The sequence below is a fragment of the Pseudoliparis swirei genome, chromosome 20 (genome assembly GCF_029220125.1).
Source record: "Pseudoliparis swirei isolate HS2019 ecotype Mariana Trench chromosome 20, NWPU_hadal_v1, whole genome shotgun sequence".
NCBI lineage: Eukaryota > Metazoa > Chordata > Actinopteri > Perciformes > Liparidae > Pseudoliparis > Pseudoliparis swirei.
The window spans coordinates 12,027,006-12,034,830 of NC_079407.1; positions in this window are offsets into that span (position 1 = coordinate 12,027,006).

Genomic DNA, 7,825 nt, shown 5'->3' on the forward strand with positions numbered 1-7,825 from the left:
ATGTGACCCCTTTTTTCTTTTTTTACTTCCTCAGCTCAGCTGTGTGTGTATTGGGGAGAAAGCCCAGCCGCGTGTTTGGACGGTTGGATTGTCGGTGTGGATGTCATGCCCGTGCGGGTGGGTCGGAGGTATCTGGTGTCCAGCAGGTCACGAGAACACATAACGACACATTCCTTCTGCACGGCCGTCAGTGTATCAGTCACAGAGGAGCGGGGCGGACGTTCATGGAACAGAACATGTTTTGGAGCGATGGACCCTTTGCACATGAAGTGATACGCTCCGAAGTGATGAGAACAGAGACGACAAAACCCGGGGGCCTTGGAAAGGGCACTTTGTTACCTTCGCATTGAAAATGCGGAAGGTTATGTTTTGATCGCCGTGTATTTATTTATTTATTTATTTGTATGCATGTTATTCGCGTAACAAAAAAAGTTTTAAACCGAATCGCATGAAATTTGGTGGGATGATTGGTTATTATCCGGGGACCATTAGATTAGATTTTGGGATCAATCGGGTCAAAGGTCAAGGTCAAGGATAGGTCAAAATCTTCTTTTTACCATAGCACGGTCAATTTGTATCCAATTGGTATGCAACTAATGCCAACATGTTAATAATGCAATGCCCAATCTTGTGATATGCGAAAGTATGCGCTCTACTGAGTGCCCATTCTAGTTTGTTTTGTTTTCAGTGCCGTCACCGCCATTTTTGTAGCTTCCTCTTGGATGCGTGCTTACAATCTGGCACCTGGTTGCACAATGTTGTTAATGCTTGACGCCCAGAAACATCTTGAAAAAAGAAATATAATTAAATTCAGACGTCTGTATGACACGCGCTGAGCTTGTAACTAACTCAAATCTAGACGCACCTGTGTCATTATAATACACTCAGCGCAATGAAGCTTTAACTTTATCTTAAACCACATCTGTTTGGTTATTTACACGCTTAAATCTTATAGTTCAGATATTCAGTCACATTTTGTTTAACTTGCAAAGTGAGTTCAGGTCACATACTCGTCAAACATAGATGTTCAGCGAGCTGTGTTGAGAGGCTTTCCAACTATTATTTGTGTGCTGAGTGACAGGCATGGAATCAGTGCAGCTACAACAGCTGCAAATGTGCAGTCGTCCCTGCTGTGGTTCATTAAACTCCAGTAAACTGGAAAGTTTCTCAAGTTCAAGGTCCTCTAGAGAAAAAGAGAATATTGTTACCTTCGCATTGAAAATGCCGGAAGGTTATGTTTTGATCGCCGTGTATTTATTAATTTATTTATTTGTATGCGTGTTATTCGCAAAACTCAAAAAGTATTGAACCGAATCGCATGAAATTTGGTGGGATGATTGTTTATTATCCGCCGACCAGTTGATTAGATTTTGGGATCGATCGGGTCAAAGGTCAAGGTCAAGGTCATGGAAAGGTCAACATCTTTTTTTTTACCATAGCACGATACATTTTTGTCCAATTGGCATGCAACTAATGCCAAAATGTTCATAATTCAATGCCCAATCTTGTGATATGCGAAGGTATGCGCTCTACCGAGTGCCCGTTCTAGTTATTCATGTAAAAATAGGATTATCAGCTAGAGTTAGACTTGGGCACCTGACAGCAGCTATAAACTGCAGCTCCGTGGGATGGACGGAGGGACGGCAGCAGGTGGTTGAGGTGGCACTCCCTGAAGAGAGGAGGAATGGTAGGGGAGGAGGAGATGAAGATTTGAAATGCCTCACAGCCCCGTCTTATTATAGATCAGACACACCTGCAGGCCTCCACAGGCCGGATGACTGCCCTGATCCACATGTAGCAGAATATGTTATGGTGGAATTCTGTATCACTCTCCATCTCAGCCGTAAGCGTGTTCCGTATTGTCTTATTAATATAATACAGAGACAAGACTAACAAGGAAACAAGTGACAAAAGTCACAAAACTTATCCAGGAGGCTAAATAAAATTAAAAAAACAATGAAAGAAAAGCTTAGTTTCTTCCTGTCTGGGAGGCTCCACAGTTAATTACATGTCAAATTATTTCCTAGAGATTCTATTAATAAATTAGAATAAATAATCATCTCTGCTATTGGTAGAAAAAGTTTTAATTCCTAATCCTGTCGTGGGTAAGATGCAAAGCAGCCATTCAGCTGTAGCGTCTGACTGCTCTCACAAGGGGTTCTGGGTTGGAAAACATCTGAGAAGAAAGCAGAAAGCAGAGCTGGTTTATGCTGACTCTGCAGTCTGCCTAACAGGAGCCGGATTAAGTTGTCGTGAGTAGATTTGATAAAGCAGGCGGGCAGAGATGAGCAGTATTTCTATTACTTGTATTTGAAATACGTATTTCAATTACTTTTGAGTATTTTGTAGTTTGATAGGGCCGACGAAAAATCAAACGTAATTTGTAACAAAATACTTAAGAGTAGAGTAATTTTATATTTAAAATACTCAAAATACTTTCTCCACGAATCAGAAAAATGATATGTAGTATGAAAGTAGATGTCCATTTGTTAACCTTTTAAAACCCCAGCCTGTTTTCCACAAAAAATGGTTAATATACCCACGCTAACTACCGATTATCTCCTCAGCCATATGGCCTGTTTTAATAATTTAAATGGTATAATACACATAAAACACTTGTGCGATTAGTTCAGATGTATATAGCAGTATATGTGTTAATGGTTTATTGGTTGTTGATAGAACACAGACATTTTTTTCCAGAAGTATAGAGAAAACTTTATTTTTCTACGGTAAAGCTGCACAGTATGTTAACTCTCTGCAAAGTTTGAGTTTGATGAAGTGAAGTAGAACATGTTTAACTATTTATTTTATTTAGTTATAAAATAAAGAAACATGACAAACATATACACGGTGCAAAAACTCTTAAAAGGTGCTTCCACCAGAAAACAGTGCGTGTTTGAAGAACGAAGGGTGCAGCTGCTGATGGTTTCACGAGTTGGTGGAGAACAGAGAGAGGGAGGCAGATCATGTTACAATGGTTCCACGGTTATGTCAGAAGACCAACCAACGTTCTCATACTAACTGCAATGTTTTTTCTTCCCTGGACAACTGGTTATTTCGAGTTCGGGAAGTATCAACTTTCAAACCGTTGTTGGTAAGAAACAGAAACTGGAACGAGAGGCTGGGGTTTGAGGGACCTTCATCCCTCTCTATCAGACAAGAGCATCAATACTGGATGATTCCTCAACGTCTTATTCAATCAATGAGCCGAAAAGAATGCTGCAAATGCTTCAATAGTTGTTGTTGTTGGTGATGTTGATGATGTTGTTGTTGTTGTCCTGCTCTGACTTACAGCAGCAGCCCCGTGAAGCGGGCCCTCTTGCTTTTATCCTATTAAGTTAACGATGTTATAGTTGGCTCAGAAAAAGCAGGACTTCAGCATCTTCTCGTGTAGTCACACAGGCTGACACACACACTCACACACACACACACACACACACACACACACACACACACCTACACCTATACACACTAACACACACACACACACACACACACACACAGAGGAAATACCACAACACTTTTTCACAATTGGTGGCAGCCCGAGTACACAACACAAACCGTATTGGATCTAATTTTAGGAGGTCACAAGGCCGGAGGGGGAAACACTGATTCTATTCCAGAGAACAAACGGGCTGAAAACACATCAGCAAAATCCACCAGTCTGTAAACAACACACTCACGCCATTCAGAAATCAGGACCACTAGTTTATTCTGAAACCGGTGGCCGAAAATATGGATTTTTCTCTGGAAATGTATTTATTGTAAATCGTTTGCTCCTCACTTTCTGAGAACAGAAGACATAGTTCAGTGTTTCTGAAGTATGTAAGTGCAGTAAAATGCCACAAGGTAAGATCAACTGGATAGTGATGAGCTAAATGAGTGTGAGTTGTGGGTAATTGTGTGGGCAGCAGAGGAATGAAGGCAAAATGTGACCCAAAAAATAAAAAAAGAGCCGGAAAGGTGAGGGACTTCTTATGTATTAGTAACTGCAGTATTAGACCGTTTACAGTGAGGTCTGAGTATAATTCAAACTAACAAGGTCATGTTTCTGGAGAGACTCTCCACTGGCTTAACTTTACACAGATACAGTGAAGGTCAGTTTACTTGCCAGGAGGAATGCAAGTGTTACATAATGTCTTGGAATTTTAAATGGACAGGTTTACATGATGGAATGAATGGCTGTAAGTCAGCAATGAAAAATGGACCCTTTATACAAAGGGGGCTTGTGTTTCCCCGTATTTAAGGGGTGGTAATAAAACTTGGGTATCAATTTTATTTTCATCTGTAATGAGGGCCAGTACTAGACCAACCAATCAATTAGTTAAACACACACACATATTTAGCTGCTGTCAATAATCAGTGATGAAGAGAAGAGATTGAAATAAAGTATGAACATCACTTCTGATCACTGCTGCCGCCGATGTGATATTGTATTTGAATTAAAATACATTCATTTTAACGGTTCTCTATACACAATTCACAGGTTGACCCCTCGGGGTCATTGCGAAAGCATTTATGCAAATTCATGGACTTATGCGCCCACCGTGCTATTGTAAATTACTATCTGACTGTCTTAATATAATCCTTTATATCTGCATTTCCACTGACAATGTTCTCCTTTGTTTCACTGATGATAGCCTCTGGACCTCTTCAGAAAAGACAACTTTCTCTTCGGCATGAAAGCTTAATGTCCTGATGTAATACTATCGACAAACTGACAGACATGCAAACAAATCACTGTTGAATTCAGACGCGTGCCTGCATTAATTGTCATTTTATATATTTGGTTGAGTGATGGTGAGTGGGACATGATAGATGTCTATGTAAGTGCTGAAAACAAGTATACTGTAATTATTTTAATTGTGGTGAAAACGGAGACAATTCATCGCGTTTGAAGGATGTTTGTCGGGACGTAGCACATCCAGCTAGGAAAACCGGGAAAGTTCCAGACAAATGTAACACAAGAAAAATGGCATCCAGGAGGTGAATGAAAGCACAATATTATAATTAAGCTGCCCCGCTTCACCAGGAGAGGGGTGACAGATTCTTTGGAGTTCAGAGGACACTGACACACCAACATTTAGGAGGCACTTGCTGGGAGCCACTTTAGATAAACAGCATAATGTTCAAGATCTGTGTGATAGATCCCAGCATGTCTCCTGGCCATTTGAGACATCAGACAAAACCAGACACACCCGCTGGCGTGGGGCTCTGGACAGGAAATGCCTCCACGCAAACAGGAAACAAATACACAGATAAACAGATATACTCGGTACATGGTGAGAGACATCACAAGGTCACTTGAGGATGAACTCCATTTGCCACAACGATGAACTGTATTTCTCATTTTGAATACATTAAATTCATTTACATCTCAGATATTAACTTCAAGTGTGCTTCCTGAAAAGGCCTCCCGTCTTCTCTCTGTGTACTCTGAGGGAAGTTCACCCTTGTAGGTACGTCAAGCGCCGCTTCCTCTCGAGGTCTCCCTCCTGAACTACCCAATCGACTCTTCACCCTACTTCCTGGTCTAAAATTAGCCACACCCACAACGGCAACCACCACCACCCAAAGCCTGTCGCCAGGAAACTGCGATCATCGTCCATCATTTCACTCATGGCACAAATCATACCTGCTGCTTTTGCGTTTTCCTCACATCTTCCTGCAACATGCAACCTCAAAATACTACTTCCTGTTAGTGTCCACAACAACAACATGCCACAAGAGTTTGACACCGATGACTTTATTTGCAGCATCAGACCTGTGATCCTTGTCACAGTCTGTACGGACATAATTAGATGAGAGTTCAGTTACTGGCCTCCATTTAGACAAACTGGAGTAAAGGGCAGTTTGGCAGCGACCATTACGATGACGGAGAGACATCAACAACCTATCACTTATTGGATGTCCTGAAAGAGCGTACGAAGACAAAAGATGAAGTAAATAAATACGACAACGACTAGAGCTTCTCTACATATAATTACAATGTGTACAATGTACTTTCAGGGTGACTGGAATATTATATTAATATTATGGCGTTAGTATTGAGTTTCAAGCTCAGTACTGTCTGATACCGGTACAGTCGGACTAAAAACAATTGGTTGATTCGTTACAATCCAAACCTGTTCTCCTAAACTAATGGAGATATCTCTTATTTTATTTTTTAAAAGGAAGGAAAGAAAAACACTTAACCGGAAAAACAGTTGCGAAAAACGTCAACAGGTTGAGACATCCAACCCGTCAAATACCTTTAAAGTAAGTATTGACACGCTGTCCCAACATATTGAAAATGAACGGGTCCTAAAGGGGTGCCTGCTGTGCCTTTGACAAGCTGGGAGAGAAAACTCTCATGTGTCCTTCTGTACACATTACATCTATTGCACCTGTCCATCCTGGAGAGGGATCCTCCTCTGTTGCTCTCCTGAAGGTTTCCTCTCTTTTTTTCCCCATGAAGGGTTATTTGGGAGTTTCTCCTGATCCGATGTGAGGTCCTGGGACAGGGATGTCTATGTGTACAGATTGTAAAGCACTCTGAGACAAATTTGTAATTTGTGAGAATGGGATATACAAATAAACTGAATTGAATTGAATAATGTGTTGTGAAAGTAGAGTCTGCCTTTGAGATTGGCTTGGTATACATTTGATATATTGTAAGTACCATTATCTGTCACAGTTTCAGCTCCACACCCTCCTCGTCGTCAGTCTAACTCTCTTCACCTGTTCACACACCTGTTGTCACAGTTCAGCTCCTCACTCTGTGGTTCAGTCACTCCCACCTCGTCAGTCTGACTTCCTTCACCTGTTCACACACCTGTCTTTGATCACTAATCAAATCCCTATATAGTCTGCTGCCACACACGCACACACACACACCCACCTTGCCAGATTGTTCTTCCTTTTCTATGCCAGACTCTCCAGCACTTGTTTCTAGACGGATTACCTGTTGCCGACCCTGCCTGTCCCTGGTTAACCCGCTAGTCCGACTCCCCGTGAACCTACCAGCCCTTCGTCCTGTTGATACTCTGCCTGCCGTTTCCAGAGTGTGGAATATAAGTTCGAAGGATCCCTGGAGTCGAGGGTGCATTTGGGTCTACACACGAGTCGTTACAATTATCAGTGGCCCAAATGTGACCCGGCCCATACATTATGTAACCCCTTATCCACACATGTGTGTTGGTGGTCCTCCAACCCAGAGTGGGTGTGCTTTTGACTTGAACCTCCTCTGTACCCACTTACATACCGGGCTGATGGAGCTGCAGATCCTATGACCATCACATCGCAGCTGTCACCGGTGTGTCACATTCAGACAGAGGTTATTTGAAAAAAGCGTGTAAGGCCACCAGCAGCTCTGCCAGTCGCGCATGAGGCCACTGCCACTTATTTTTGGATGCTATTATTGTGAGAAATTAGAGTTTAGGAGCTTTATTCTTTACGCTGTAGTACTTGTGTGTGTGTGTGTGTGTGTGTGTGTGTGTGTGTGTGTGTGTGTGTCACCCACATGGCATACCTAAAGTTTTAAATAAATGCTACTTATAATTTCCAAGTGTTATTTGACCCGGGTCACGTTACAAAACACTCTTATAAACTTTGAGTCACAGTGGCATGCCACACTGCAAATAGTTCCCGTGAAGCCCGGTGAATACTTAAGTGTTTGTAACCAGCAACTGGCACGTTGGAATAAACACAAGTGGCAGCTGTCTTAGCGTTTTAAACAGCGCGCGATTGTTTTGCTCTCCCGATGTCAGCAGTGTGGAGTCTACAGACTGCGACATGAACCTCTCTGCAAAGCTCTCCACAGCTCTCATGAACTGCTGAACGTTAC